General features: G+C 45.0%; 1 protein-coding gene across 2 annotated transcripts in view; it reads right to left on the bottom strand.

Annotated features, from left to right (window-relative positions):
• The window catches only part of LOC126518639 (high choriolytic enzyme 1-like), a 205700-nt gene that overhangs the window by 98320 nt on the left and 91019 nt on the right, over nt 1-16361 (bottom strand). The window lies entirely within an intron of this gene.

Below are 16361 nucleotides of genomic sequence, written 5' to 3' on the forward strand. Positions count from 1 at the left end.
GATGCACCGTACTTTTACGGTTATAGTACAGATTCAGAATACAGTCTTCCGTTTTCTAGATACAGAAGCACTCGTATCTTGTATTACGGTCTCTCTTTTACAGTTGTCCGTTCTACGGAAATGACCGTTCTTAATTTACGGAAGAGTGTTCGGTCACAAATTACCAGCAAATTTTCTGTAAAGTAAGGAAAATTTTTTTTACAGTGTGTTCACGGGGCCATACTATTGATGACAGCATCACAAAAGGCTAGATGTGGTCAGGTTGACTTTACAGGTTTGGAAGGAATGGCTGACGGGCTAGTTGCTTCATTATCACATAAAGAACAGCGCTTAAAGTTAGCGCAGTTTGTATGTGGTTCCTCCTTTGTGTCCCGCCGTGAAGTGCTGTTCTTTCTGTGACTTTACAGATGTTCTTGTTCTGCGTCAGTTACGTCTTCGAAGAGTGTTTACTTGGAAAATTTTCTTCGCATGGCTATTACAGAAGCATGTTTAGTCGAAATTTTTTCGCTTGGCTACAAAATCTCGAGGACGGGCTCCAAACTGCTCATTTTCTTTAGCCACGTAAGAACCATTACTGAAAATTTAATTAACGTAGCTTTGTTAATTACGCAAACAACTTTTCAACTTACTCCGCATCTACACGTTACCAATCTGAACACTCGAATGATAAAATGATGTTAACAGTATTTGTATCGTTTCAATAGTTTTGTTTCGTGCAGTTAAAAGCAGCCGGCATATTGATGGTGCTGTAGACTTCTTATGAAGTAAGTGTGAAAGCTTGGACACGTTATCTTGGCACAAATAAACTTCATGAGCTTAACCACATCGCCCAAGCTTGCACGTCTGTCTTTACAACCGATTCTCATACATTATACAAGAAGCACCTCAGCGCTACGGTACATCCCACAAGGTGTGCGAGAACATTTTGCGCGCTCCCGATTAGTTTTCTGAGCGTTGGTGGCATCATGGTGGTTTCCTGGCATCATAAGGAATAAAAACAGCTTCCTGGAGGTAAGCATTGGGTAAATTTTCGGTACTTTATAACATATAGATCAGCACGGATATGTACATTAGAACGAAAGGTACTGAAATATTAAGGTGAAGGTTTCGCTCGATGTATTTTAGCTATTTAATGATAAGATCTAAAGAAAGAAATACTGTGATTTTGTGACAATTAATGCTGACATGAAATATGAGCTCCGACACAGTAGCCGTGGTGGAACTGGCCCCTGGACTACAGGGCTACATTGAACCATGATATGCTGATTTGATAAATACCAGTAATTGGAAAGTGGTTCGCTCTTGAATTTCCTGTATGTCGGCGCCGCTGTGCAGTGTTGGAGGCCCTTTGTAAACCACGAGCACTATGTTTCAGCTAATATTGAAAGCGACTGTATTCTGTTTTTAGGGGGGGGGGGCTTTTTTTAGCGTCTAACCACAGTTCCAAAGTTTTATTTATTTATTTATTTATTTATCATACCCTCAGGGCCATTACGGCATTACAGAGGGGAGTGGTTACAAGCAAAACGGGTAAATTCAACAAACAGGAGTTACTTGTCCAGAAAATTATGTATATAAATATGTATAAACAAAACTATTTAACAAATGGCACCTAGATATACAATGTTAGCTAAGTCATTTGTGAGTTCAGGTTGAACAATATGAAAAAATAGGTTCCTAGTTATACAGTGCTAGCTATGGCATCAGTTATCAGTTAGCTCAAGATGCGCCTGCATGTGTTTCTAATATCCAGTATGTTGTCACAGATTCAATAGCGAAAGAGCATTATCTTATCAGATTGCGCGCGTGAAGCGAATACTGGCGTGCATTCTCCATCACATTGGAAGACCCGTGATTGCCCTGCAATGTACGAGTATTCCAATCTGACGAACCGACGCCTTGATCCGTAGATCGGGATCAGAGAAAGCACTTTGCGCGCAGCCATCGTTATGTTTGAGTGTTATTTTCTTTTCCAGCGCAAGCTCATCTTATAATGAGTAACATTCGTGACTGACTCTTTTGGAAGTGTTTTGTTCTTGACATTGCTACAACGTGAGAGTATAGAGGTGCTCCATCTTCACTGAGTGAATACTGGGAAACGGACGAGGCCTTTTCTTGCGTACGCGTTTACACATTTACCGCACCAATTTATTTTTCATAACTTCTTTTTAATTCAGGGGGCTGTAAAGCACAGCAACCTTTTAGTAACAGGATGTTTTAATAACACAGAAAGTTTAAATGCTTATTAGTCGGCTTTCACCTCATGGTAAGGAATTTCAATAAGGATATACTTATGATAATAAAACTTTTCTCTTGAGGCATAATGGCAACCTGCTATTTTATTATCTGAGAATGCCTGCCAAACGCACCCCAGACCATTCTTATTCTTCTGATTATTTCAGTTCATGATCCGGATCCGCGGTCACTACCTGCCCTAAGTAGATGTGTTGCTTTACCATAGGACACGCTGGGTATTGTCGACGGACATTCAGTAACCAGCCCAGATTGCTGCGCGATGGAAAGCCACCGGCTGGTCTTGCGTAGTATGACACTACCACAACAGTTGGCTTGGGTAATTTCACAGCTACTGCCACTACCTGCTGGTATGAGTTACACCAGTTTTCAAGAGAAAGGCAGACCTGAGGATAGCGCGTATCAACATACACTGCCGCCTTTCCTGGAGGGGCAGCTGTGTGTACGCGACGGTCACTCATCGAAGGAGACACGTATCCACTGAAGCCCGGAATGTCAGGCAAGGTGTTGGTCTTCTGTAGTAACAGGGCCCACTCCTGCAGCTTGTTCATACGAAGACGGGATATAAGCTCCCCCACTTTCGTGGAGAGACATCTACAGTTGCACTGCAGCACACCACAGACAACTGCACTCGCCATTTTGATTACCAGTCCAGGTGCTATAATATCACAGATGTCAGGGTGGATAACTGGCTGACCATGAACCGCAGAAGGGTTGTAGAATTATCCGGCAACGCAGCAGAAGACCTGGTAGAATCTGCGAACGATACAGCACTGCGTGACAGAGACAATGATGCTGCGCAATCGATAGTTGTAGTGGTGTGAGATTCCATTGCACGTCGGCGACGCGCAAGTAGTTGACGGTGTTGTCGGAGCTTAGAAACTTCCGCTAGAAGGCGGGCAATTTGATCGTCAACTGCTGCCATATCATCACGAAGATGTTCCGACACGCTCTGCTTCTGTGTAAGCAGCGGGCGACGGCGGTCTTTGCGAATTTTGTCACTGTAATGCCCCAACCACTGGCACGCGTCGGAAAGCTTCGGCACGCGCCAAAGCGTCAAAAGCGTCAATCGGGAACACGGCGAAGCGTAACAACGCGCAGCGATTATGTCTACTGCCGTTGCTAGAAGTTAGCCGACGGGCGGCGAAGCTGCGCCGGCGTCACCAATGAGAGGCTGCGCCGCGTCGCAGGCGTCAACCAATCGAAGGCTGCGCGGCCTCCGGCTGCTATGGCTATAATGGCCGCCCAAGCGACGGCGCCGGCACCAACGATCGTCCGAGTTTTTTGGACGCACGAGGCGCGCGACAGTGTTCCTGAAAGACAGTGTTGTAATAGTAGGCCGACAACGACACGACCGACCGACCGACGACCGTGGGTTGTGGCAGTGCGACGTGGATCCGAAGCGACATCGAACGACGCCGACTAATCCAACTTGCCCACTGGGTTCCGCCGGGCTCAGTGCGATCTTCTGCTAAAACAGCCAACCGAATCACGATTGCCGCAACGTCTGTTGTAACGTAAACAACATCGCCTATCGCCGATGTTGTTTACGTTACGCGTAGGCCTAGCGCGTCTATCGAGTTCGTAACTGGCGAGTGAACGAACTCACCTGAGAAACTCTGTCGAAGGAAATGAATTTTGAGGTCCGTTTGGTGCTGCAGTGATTTAAAATATGGCACTCCTGACTTCGTGTGATGTGTGATGTGGTGAATGAACCGTGTGGAAGTTGGGTTGGTCAACCGCGGCGTGTTTCGTGTGGTGTCGGTTGACTCAAGTTTAAGGGGCAAGCTCTGCGCTGTTTCCAGCAGTAAAGATAACTTCCGAAAGAGAAATACACTAGTAGCCGAACTATTGATGTACTTACATAATCAGCCATGCCGCCTGTTTCAGCTGACACTGCGCTCTTCTATTCGGCATGTGAATCCAGTTCAGTACAAGTTTACTGTACTCATTCACTCACTTCTTTCAAGTGCGTCCGTCTTTTGGGCTAGTTGGGGATAAATCGCTCGTGTGGCAATCAAGAACACTGACGCACTGGAGCATACGTGAGAACACAGTCATGTTTGAGTCAGTGTGTCCTTATAGTTGAGCACTGAAAAAAGAAATTATCTGTTTGCAACCTGTGCCCTGTGTGCAGTGCATAGCAGGACCTGCATCATGCAAGACCTATGCATGTAGCAGCGTATACCACGATTGCTTCGATGCCCGCTTCAGAAGCAGCAAGTACTGGGTCAATTAAACTGTAATTGATTTTTTATCTCACTTTTTACTTATGGAAAGTGTAGATGGTGTGAGTGCATTGTGGGGAAGGTGAAAAGGTGTCATCAGTGTTTTGAGCAGTCGGTATGCTTAAACTGCTGGAATCCCTTCAGCTTCTACTAAAATGTTTCTTGCTGCGATGCTATAAATTGTAGTCAGGACAAAGATCTACTCAAAACCAAGTTACTAATGCATCTGCGCAGAATGTGTTTGATTAACAAGTTAACACTTCCACAACAACAATATGCGGATGCACAGCATATGTGCTTACAATAAATACATTCCGTAAAGGTGAACGACTGGGCCTACAATATCAAACTTTGTAGTAGCACCGTAAAAAGTGCTGCCATGCGTATCAGCCACAACGAAACTGCTGCACGTCCAACCTTCTTCCTTGGAGGCACCTCTATAAAGACTGTTCGGGCCCTTCCCATTCTGGGTGTAACATTTAGCTCTTCTCTCAACTTTTCCGCATATGTCACCAGCACTGTATGTAAGCACCGGCCCATTCTTTGGTTTGTGTGCCGTGTCTCCCTTCCCTGATGACCTAAGGTTTTCCGAGCACTCTACACTTCTTTCATTCTGTCACGACTTGAGTACTGCTCATCAGTATAGTTCCCGTACCAAACTCGCGACGCTAACAAACTTAAGCTTGTTCAGCGCCGGACAATACGCACCCTTTACTTCCGTCTTATCGGTTGTCACAAGCTTATGCCAGCCTTCGAGGATTGCCTCAAACCCCTCAAGTAGCACACCCTCCAATACCAGCGCAACATTGCACTAGTCTATACTGCAGGGTGCTTGACGACTCTCTGGACAGCACTAATCTTTCTTCAGTTCGTCAGAAGAAGTGGTCAGCACAGCCTGAGCCCTCATCGCGCCTCTATGGCCCGACACCACAACTCCATGATTATATCTGCCATGCAGAGCTTTCTCTCCGCCCCCCTGGTGATTTGGATTCTCCTTCCTTGGAACCAGACTGAATTGGCACTCCTGTGTGTTGTGCACCTGTCGAATGTGAGCGTGTGTGCCGTGCTGTGTTATTGAGCAAGTGTGTGTGCATGTGGAGGGGAAGGAAGTGTCTTCTGCATCCTGCAAATTCCTGCTCTAGATGGGTGGTTATCAGATGCTCTAACATACAGGCATCAGCCTTCTTTTTAGTCTAGTGTGCCAACTTACCACTAAGATTATTATTATTATTATCATTATTAGAATAATCACTACGACCACATTGATTGTGTTGAAGCCAGCGTGACACATAATTCAAAATATTTCTGGAGCTTTGTGGGCTCTCTCTCTTAAATAGAGTGCCAAAGATGTACGTCTTCTTAATGAAAGTAGTGGTGTTGTCTCGAACACTGCTGATGCCTTTGCAGAACATTGCTGTTTGCTATATGGTGTGAAAAATGCTTCAAGTAACCTTCCTTCTCAGTCTGGCACAGTGCATGCTATCAGTCAATGAAAACCTTGTTTCCATGTATATGAAGTGCCTTAAACTTTCCCTTTCTTGTCGTGTTGATGGTATTTCCTCCGCAGAGCTTAACCCTTTGAGACGCTGTCTACACAATTGTGCACAGCAGGAGCGCGCATCAATAGCAAAAGCACTGATGAAAGTAATGGTATTTAAAATGTGTTTCATACATCTTGAAACACTTATTATTGGTACTGTGCTGCAATTTTGAATTACGTGCAGAATATTTTAACAAAATGAGTGGGAAGCTAGACGGCTGGGTGTTTTTTCTCTGTGTCAGCATGTTGTATGTAGCGGGTTCACTTCTCTCATTGTTTTTTTACAATATCATGCACCAGGCATAATTTTCAAGAGGCTGGATAAGTGCTTATCAAGCTTTTCAAAACACGAAATAGTACATGTTCTCATACTTTGTGTTCCTGTGGTGAGTTTTCGCATGGAGCTGAAATTTTGTAAACTTGACAAAACTCGCTAAACAATTGAAAATTCTTAATATTTGCTGCAGCTGTACACTTTCTACGATTCTGAGGATGCAAGAGATGTGGTGAAAGCAACTTTTCAATCAACGGGATAAAGTGGTGTCTGAAAGAGTTAAGACGTATGGAAGCATACTTGTTCCCCGTTCTCAGAAGCATCTTCAATAGTTCCCTAAAGTCTAGTACCTTTTCTAGCACTCGGAAGGTAGTATGAACATTGCCCATGCACAAATCAGGTGCTAGATGTGCAGTTACTAACTGCCGACCTATATCTATCCTCTTCAGTGCGTCAGGTGCTTGAATCGATATGGGATTCCACGCTTTCTGTTAGTGCTAAGAGCATTTTAATAAATGAACAGCATGACTTTGTGTGGCGACAACTTAAAACTATTTCAGACTGTCAACAGTGTTCACCACTGCATCGACTTCCAAAAAGACATTTTTTCACTCTCAAACTGGTGCAGAAACAATAAGTATTCTTAAATGCTTCCAACACTATGGCATTAAGTTATATGCAGAAAATGCACCAAGTGAAATTTTGATACACCCTACGTGATGCTCCACTCCTTAGGGTCGATGAAACGAAAGATCTTGGTGTGTACTTCGACCAAATGCTAAGCTTCTCTTCACATAGATAATTACACAACATGCCCTTCACGCTCTTGGAATTGCATGCCATATATTTCATGATTTCCACTCACCTGTTGTGTTTCTGAAATTCTGCTGTGTGCCGCCAACTACTAGAGTATGCCTCTGTAGGAGGGGCTGCAATGAGCAAATCTAATTCTGACCTCATTTAACGCATCCAGAATAAATTGATATCTTAAAGCACCACTTTTGCCATTCTGGCGACCACAGTTGAGCCTTCTCAAATATACTTCAACTCGCACCTCTAGATTCAAGACTTAATTAATCACGCCATTTGTTCCTGTATAAGGTGGCCCATGACATTATACATTCCTTAAAGCTTCTTGATCATATGCATTTGTTCGTGCCGCAGCAGTATACCTGGTAGCATACCACATTCTGTCCTGGGCTTGTTACAAGATTGTGCTAAGACTCGACTCCAAAACATACTTCAGAGTTCATTTCCTGTGTTTTGTGTATCTGTAAATAATCACGTACGATTAACTCCCTTTTACTTTTCCTCGTTTCCTCTTTTCCCTATTTGTTTCTCTATCTTGGATTTTTTTGTCTACGACATTAATGTTTTCTGTACATTTTGTCTCGCATAGTGCTCGTTAAGTGCACCAGTACAAAGGCTCTCTAGCTGTTCCTGGGCACTACAATAAAAGTTTGAATGATTGATTATTGTTGTAGTATAAAATCATGCTTTTTATGTATGTACTAGTATACTATTTCAGTGCAGTAGCTTTTGTGCAATTTAAAAAAATGGCATGAATTAAGAAAGTGCAATAATAATATGCTATGTGCCTGATCATATGCATTGTGCTATTAATTTTTTTCTGAGTTTTAATAATGGCTGGCTACTTTATGCAGTGTTGTTCAATAAAATAATATGCCACAGCAATTATTGCGTGCCTCGCAGAACAACTCGAATATATTTTTCTCAGTCAAAATACCATAGCAGGCTGAAAACAATAAACTGCAATTTTTCTTTTTGTGCTGACGAAGTGTATAAATTGTGAAAATAACCTGTTTATATATTTCTTATACTATGCAAATGAGCTGCTCCCATACATTCGAATAAGCGCTTCAATAGTACGACTTGGCAAAGGGCAACGAAAGACTCCTATTAAAACCCTCTAATTCTCAAGCTTGTATTATCTGACGGTATGTCATTTCATTAATGTAAAGAAAGACAAACTTGATATGTGGTAACCAGTTACAATAGAACATGGCCTTTACAATGTGAAAATGTTTTGTAGCAATACACTCAATGTGAAGGCCTCCGAATGCGGTGTTGATGCATCAAAACAACCTAGAATAATAGAGATGCTCCATAGGCTAGATTTTACAAAATCATGAAACGGGGGTAGACAAGCTACGAATTACACAAATCTTAGCTATTCTCGATTTTTTTTTTGTGAGTGCTACAGGTGTTTCAATTCTTTTTTGCTGATTTTCTCAGAACCCACTTTTTCACGTTTCTTTCATGCACCAACAAGCATAATTATATTGACGCGGATGCTTTATCTGTACCTGGTTACCGTATTTCACCGGCTAAAAAATGTTAAACGTTATCGCTAGGTGCAGGATGCGCCTGAACGTATCGGAAGTTTCGCGAATGTTATCGATGGTTCTGTCTGTTGTCGACGAACCCTGTTAATCTGATTGCATACGCGACACGAATTGTGTAGTAGTTACTGGAAGGCGCGCGGGCACCAGCGAATAGGCTGTAACTTTCGACGACTGACGTATGCAAACCGACGCGCTTGACCCGCAGATGAGATTTTCGACGATTGCCGACATTGCTCGCCGCTATCTTTGCGATTGAGTCGGCACTATTTATTTAGCGTCACTACTACGTGGCAATATTTCCAACACAGATTTTTTCAGTTATACTTTGCACGCCTAATTCTTACATAGTTGGCTGTGCAATAAGCTGCCAAAAAATGAAACGGTACAACAGTTTTTGATATATGGCATCGTCGTGCAGGTGTTTGCAAAGCGATCTTGCAGACAGACGACGCGCGAGCGCTGATGTCGATATTTTGTGCACTATTGTTACTTCAAAAATTGAAGCAAACTGTTGCGGCAGGCGTATATTCATTATTCAAACGTGTTTTTTATATCTAAAAGCACATACAGATCACTAACTTATTCTTTTAAGCTTAGTTTATAGCAGGCTGTTTTAGGCCGGACTTTGAAGGATGAAGACGGAATAGTCCAGCAACAGTGCGCCGCAGCCGAGGAGCGAGCTTCGGCGCGCGTCGGAGCTTCTCTCTAGTGGTTGCGTGCCCTCTTCCTCCCACCAACGCGAACCGAAGCGTTCGCTTGTCGGCGCGCGCCGAAGCTAGCCGACGCGTGCCAATGGTTGGGGCATAAGTCTGTTGGGAATGGGGTGCAGGCGGGTCGGGCTCGGAAAGCTCTGGCCAGTCGTCATCATCCCAATGGAGCGCTGCAAACCTGTTAGATGTCGGCACTGGTTATGTGGCAGCATGCTGAGGCCATTGCTTATGAATCCCGCGACGAACCTTCTGAGGGACCTTTTTCTTTGTGGGACAAGTTGGAGAAGCGATCTCGTTGTCATTCGTCTTGCAGAGTCCACATCGGTAAGACACTATGCCAGCTAGTACAGCTTCTTCTGGCGCTGTGAACGGACAGGATCGGCGCATGTCGCCAGGTCGGAAACCGTTGTAACAATAGACGACACTGGGTTTATATGGCCGAGGTCCTACAATGCCGCCATAGTAATACATGCTGGCTGGGGGAGTGGTGGGCCCTGCAAGGTGACGATGCAAGAGCGCCCCCTTCCATGTAACTCGCGGTGAGTAGGACAGTATAGAGCTCACGCTGGAGAGCAGTCTGGTGCTCGCCAACGTCAACGTTGTAAACGACACAGCGCTGTAAGTCCGAGCCCTCTACCAGGTACACCTGGACCAACACGGTGACTTCGCTTGTGATTGAAAGATGCTGAAGCGTTTGCAAACGCTCTACAGCAGCCAATGTCGGGAGCCACACAGAGATGGTATTTGACTTCGTCCTGGCCGTGAAGCCGCGGACGCCTGTGTTGCCAAGACAAGCGTCTAGATTTGCCTGAATAATCCTGTTTGGAATCTCCGTGAGAGTTGTGCGGCCAGAGCTTCAATCGTTTCTTTATAGCAAAGCGAGCCCGGTGTCGACACAACTGGGTTGTCAATCGTTAAACAGGAACGCTTGCCTTGCGAACCGCTGTTGGCCGAAGACGAATCTGGTGCAGAGTGTTCCGAAGGACTCTTCTGAGAAACACGGGGGGCCGACGGCACACATGGTAGCGCAGAAGACAAGTCAATAGGAGTACTCGGTTCATCATGCATAACAATCGGAGCCCCATTCCCAATCGGTGACTGGGAAGCCATCGCCGGGCTCCGCCCAGAGGGCAGATCACTCACGGTCTGATGTGCATTTTGGGAAACAGGTGGGCGGGCTGTAGCCAAAGGACTTGAAGCAGGAACCAGGAGCTGGGAGCAAGGCTCAGGTGTCAATTGTGCGGCCGGTAATGCCGTCGTGACGAGCGGCGCCGGCAAATCTACCGCCGCCAGCGCGTCACCGGAGCCATTGGGTCTGGCCCCGGTGCACAATTCAGCTGCAGGACCGACGGAGTGACCCTCGCTGAATGCCAGGAAACCAGACTGTCCATGAGCGTCCTCGGATGGCTTGTGGTCTAATCTCTTGAAGTGTGGAACGTATTTACGTGGACGGCGAGAGTTTTCACAGGAGCGATGAGCAGCTACCTTAGCAGGGACACTGCGTCGTACATGACATGATTCTTACGCCGGCTATTCAATACGAGTCTGCGACATTGGCGATTGTTGGGTTCTACATAGTGCACCAGCGTAAACGAGAGGAGCCCGGATAGTGACGTCATGAGCCACTACTTGTTATACAATCGTACGGACATATGGCTATTTCATGTTGTTTATGTGCAAACTACGATGGCCTTTGTAATTCGGTGAAGAAATGTTAAAGCTTGATCAACATGGGCGATCATAAAGTCTGTACAACGTCGCACATTATCTACGTAGCCTAAACTGCTACGAAGGAAGTGCCGGGCAAAGTGCGCCGGTCCCGGAGGTAGTGCAGTCTAATACGGCGCCTCAAAGCGCGAGCTGTCACAAGGGAAAAAAAAGACGTCAAAGAGGTACACGTGCCACACCCCGAGTGTTTCAAAGGGCTGGGTGGCTTTGGAAAGAGGGAAGCATACGCGCGATTGTGGCCTAAACGGAGGCAATAAAGAAAGAAAAAAAAATTCGTCGAGCTGAAATATTCATATGGGGACGGATTACTAGCGAAGCCGTTTAGGCTGCATACATGGCCTGCATAAACATGAACTCACTTGTCTTTTTCGTACGGCACCACACTACGCCAACACAAACGCTGCCGCCGTCACCTTCTGTGCATCTGCCGCAACCGTTGCTGCAGCCGCGCCGGCACCTACTACGCGCGTTACGTCATAACCACAGAAGCGCAGAGAGAGAAGTGGTTCGCGTGAAAAGGAGAGGTTGGCGCTATCTTCTGCAGCCCTTGAGGGAGCAAGGCTCAGCACCAACAGAAGCGCAGGCCATATGCACAGGCGCCGTCGCCCGCCTCTTTTACGCTCTCCCCCTACAAGTCTCCAGTGCTGCAGCGTTGTCGCTACACTCTTTCGCCCTCTCCTCTACCAGTCTCCATTGCTACAGTGCCGTCGCCACAGTCTTTGCCTCTCTTCTCCAGCCTTCTTCATTCAGGCAATGCCGGTACCTCCGACACGCCTGGCGTTATAACCGCAGAAGCGCAGGGCACGCGCACAGGCACCACCGGCACCCTCTTCCTCCTCTCGCCCCAAACGGTCGGCTGCGTGCGCATTGCTGCGCCGCGTCCCCGATGCGAACGCAAGCCGCCCAGGGAACGCATGTCGGGGTGCTTAGCGCATTACAGTAAAACGCTTTTTTTAAGCAGACGGCGGCTAGAGGTAAACAGCTTCGCCGTAAAAAGCGATGGTGGTCTAATGATGCGAGCACCAAGCTGATGCGCTCGACGGCAGAGGTTCGATTACTAAATCACTCACGTACTGGTTAATTTTTCTTCAAGCGAGACGAGATAGGAATCTACATACTACAGCAAAGTTTCCAGAATGAGGCAAAGAATGCGAAACACCCCAGAATATTTTTGAACTTGGGTTCACCACCGAACCAAAAGAACACATATATGTATATATATACATATATATATATATATATATATATATATATATATATATATATATATATATATATATATATATATGTATATATATATATATATATATATATATATATATATATGTATATATATATATATATATATATATATATATATATATATATATATATATATATATATATATATATATATATATGTGGCGCTGGGGTGTGAGAAGCGCCGAGTCGCTGTCCCGGACGCCGCGAAATCGAGCGACTCCGCAGGCGTCTCCTGTCGCAGTTGTTCCGAAAACGAACTGTAGCTCCCGTGATGCGAGTCGGGCTCAGCGCTACGGAAGTCTCAGAGGTCACCACAGCGCGCTCAGTTCGATTTTCATTCACCAGGCGGCGGTCTGGGTCAACAGCGACAACGGCGAACGCGTACGCTGTATTCGTGACGTAGCGATGCGAGGACATTTCATTTCCGCCCATCTCCTTTAGCCACGTGCTTACGCGCCACCGCGGTTGTTTGTGCGTAGTAAATTTTCCTTTCGTGCATGAAGTCTGTCGGTTGGGCTGCCTGGTCGCTGTCCTACGTTATGTGGGTTGCTGCGAGAGGCCACCGCATGCGCCCGTTAGATGCGCCGGTGGACCGCGGGACTGCGTGTAAGTCCCGCAAGAAAAAGAAAACAAGAAAATGGAAAATGATTAAAAGTGGGGAGCGAAGCGAACGGAACGCGTTCATTATCTTGACAGCGTCCATCCACAGACAGTGAGTCCGAGAGAGCCCGGCTGGTTAGAATTCTGAGGTGTCTGAGTCGGAGTGATCCCTGAGCAAAAATATATTTTGCGAATGAGTTTTAGTGAGTTTCGTTTATTTTGCCGCCCTATACATACATACATACATACATACATACCGCAGCCTCATCGTAGAGCGGTGGCGGCAGGTTTCACCTTTTCATAAAGTAGAATCCATGTAACCGTCATTGTGTTCGAGCCATGACGGATCTATCAGCGTCCCAGAAAATCCTCGAATCTACTCTTAGTCATATCTGTATACCTTTCTCGTATTAATTGTTTGCTTTTAAATACGAACACACTTCGTCTGCCAACACGCCACGTGCGCAACCAATGTATCTGGTTTTATAAGTATGGCGAGCTTCCACCTAGAAGAAAGTGAAGGGAAAAACATATTTGTCCACCGTCGATTAAGTGGTAATTACAGGCCCCACACATTCTGAAGTTCCAGCCATCGCCACAAAGGCGCGTTCCAGCAAGATGTACCCAGGTAGAGCTACTGTAATTTGGTCGTAAATTTAATTGGTAAGTTTTCTGGCAGCGGCGCTCAACGCGGCTATAAATGTACATTCGGTACATTCGGTCTATAAATGTACATATAATAACCGACAAACATAGTACTCATTGTTTCACAAAATAAACAGAGTATTCTTTATTGGACTTGTGTAATTAACGTCATTGCTTTATTACTTGAATAAAGCTTTTGAGACCTCACTGACGTGTGATAAGCAGCAGCCCACTGGTATCGATTGTAGTCCCTACCTTTTATCGATTCAAATTGTACGGCAGTAATATTTGCGAACGGAGGGGTCAGTTCCATTGAGCAGCGTCACGCAGGTTTGTTTTAATTGGATAATAATATTTCAGCCAGTTTATACGTCCTTCATTTGATAGCCGCCACCAAGCGAAGCTCCACAAAGACGGTGGACTTCACCAGCGGCGGCGTTTCACTGGCATAACGGCTGCACAGCATCCGTTATCTGCCGCGTCTGCCCGCGCAATGATGCGTGGCTTACAAAAAATGCGCCAGCTCGCGCGAAAATTTATCGCTGGAACCAAGTACACTCCGCGCGGAGACGACCCACGAATTCGGATTAACCTTGCAGCCTCTGGGCTTGCGCACCGGTGAGCAAAATAGCATTGCTTCGCCTTCTAAGCTTTGAATTTCTTTGCGTGCGAGGGGCATAAAATAGGTTCCTGTAGTCATTTCGTAAAAGTGGAAAATAATAATTATTATAAAGTTATTGCTCTTCAAACGAGGCTCTTGTCATTTTGCCAAGTTGCTTAAATTGGTAACACGTAGTACAGCACAAATGATAAATAGTTTCAACTGTTTCTGTATCAATGATACGCTGAGATAAATTCCCTGCACATTAGTGGCAAACGTACTTCATGTGAAACGTACTTCCTGTGGTACAGTTAGATTAATTGTATTTGAGGTATAGTAAAATGACTAGTGTTTATTGTCTACCATCTGCCAGAAAAACATTGTCATCTAATCGAGGCTTCACTAAGCACAGCCTACACAAAGACACTACTGAAAGGAATGCAGACAGTTGTGTGTGTGCATGATTTCCTGTCACGGAGCGTTTTGTGCACTGTTCTTAGTCATACATGGATCACAAGCTCACTCACGCTTACATCATAGTAATTGAGGGTCTTTCTGCTTTCGATTTCAGCCTCCAAGACGCTGCTCACACTTATTCGCCCCTTTGGACTCTATTGTCTCTGGACGTTCAAATCAACAGTGCCACTAGGGGCCATCAAGGGCCAAAATCCTCACAAGGTTTGTTTCTGAACACCAGCTAGAACTGTCATTTGTTCATTTATTGGACTAACGTTTATTTCACCCTTTTCTGCTTGCGTGCTTGCCATGGTTTCATCATTTCTCTTTTCAGGAAGATGGACAAAAGAGAGATTATTGTCTGCAAGCTGCCCACGCCAAGCCATAAGAAGCTCAATGGTCGCCATGAGGACAGCAGGTCCTCATGAACTGTGTGCCTCACCATGAAATGTTTGCAAGGCATAGAGGGGCCTGAGCCCTATCATGAAAACAACAGCCTACACTTTTGTATCGTACCGAGTGGGAATGCAAAAAAATTGCACACACGCTCACTCGATTTTGAGTGTGTTTTATGACAAACGGAGAAGTAACATGTGGAGTCCCAAGTTGTTTCTTTTCTAGTCGTTATAGCCATGATGATCAGAACAGAAACAATTACAAGCTCGGACTTGCTAATGCACAAACTATGTCATCTGCTCTTTGAAAATCAACTTGATGGGCATTACCACCAAGTATCACATGCTCCCTCACCGCAGTAATTTGTTATATGAAACCGCAAATAATTTTAAAACCTTCAAAAAGGCTCAGTGAAATTTTGAGGACGTGATACTTCATATTCACTGAAACTCTGGCAGTCAATGTTCATTTAATTATTTTATTTTTTATTTAAAATACCCTCAGGCCCATACGGCAATAAAGAGGGAAGTGGTTACGAAGTGGTAGATAAAGCAAGCAAACAAACAAACAAACAAACAAACAAGTGCGGTAAGTTCTCGTAATTCATTAATTCTCCTGATTATACAATGTTAGCTCATCTTTTGCGACAAAGTTTGTTATCGGTGATGGCTACGATACTTGAGGCTAGGTAGTTCCATTACCGAGATGTACGGGGGATGAAAGATTGAAAGAAAGACTTTGTTTTGCATGAATCAATTCCTACCTTACTGCTATGATAGGCGCATTTTGAAATATACTCATGCTGCAGCATGACCGCGTATGAAAATGTACCGCGTCTTGTGCGCACGTTAAATAAATTATAAACACCAAATTATAAAAAAAGGCTCTGAAACTCTCCACAACGATGTCTCTTATATATAGCTTCCGCGTTGATTAGGGATCCTAAACGCTATTGACGTTCTTCATTAAGGAGTTGTGAGCCGCTGACTCATCGATACATTCAGAGACTCCTATACGGAATTGGGAGAAGAAATGGTACAGCTGCATTTTCGCCCCATAATAATTTCTGCTTATAATCATGGATACACGGGCTGTGATTTCAGCACCTACTTCTGTTCTTGGACAGCGATGTCAGCGCGACTAATCAAGAGCTGTCGCCATTGTAGAAAACACGCACGTTGCAGCTATAGTGCAAAGCTCTTTAACGACGCGGAGACAAAGGTACTTTGGAATGTATGAGCTAAATACTTTTAAAAAAGACTACTACGTGCACAGGTGCCAAAATAACAAATAAAGATCGTCTAGCGATGGCAAAATTCCAC

This window comes from Dermacentor andersoni, chromosome 1 (assembly GCF_023375885.2).
Source record: "Dermacentor andersoni chromosome 1, qqDerAnde1_hic_scaffold, whole genome shotgun sequence".
In the NCBI taxonomy this organism is placed as follows: domain Eukaryota; kingdom Metazoa; phylum Arthropoda; class Arachnida; order Ixodida; family Ixodidae; genus Dermacentor; species Dermacentor andersoni.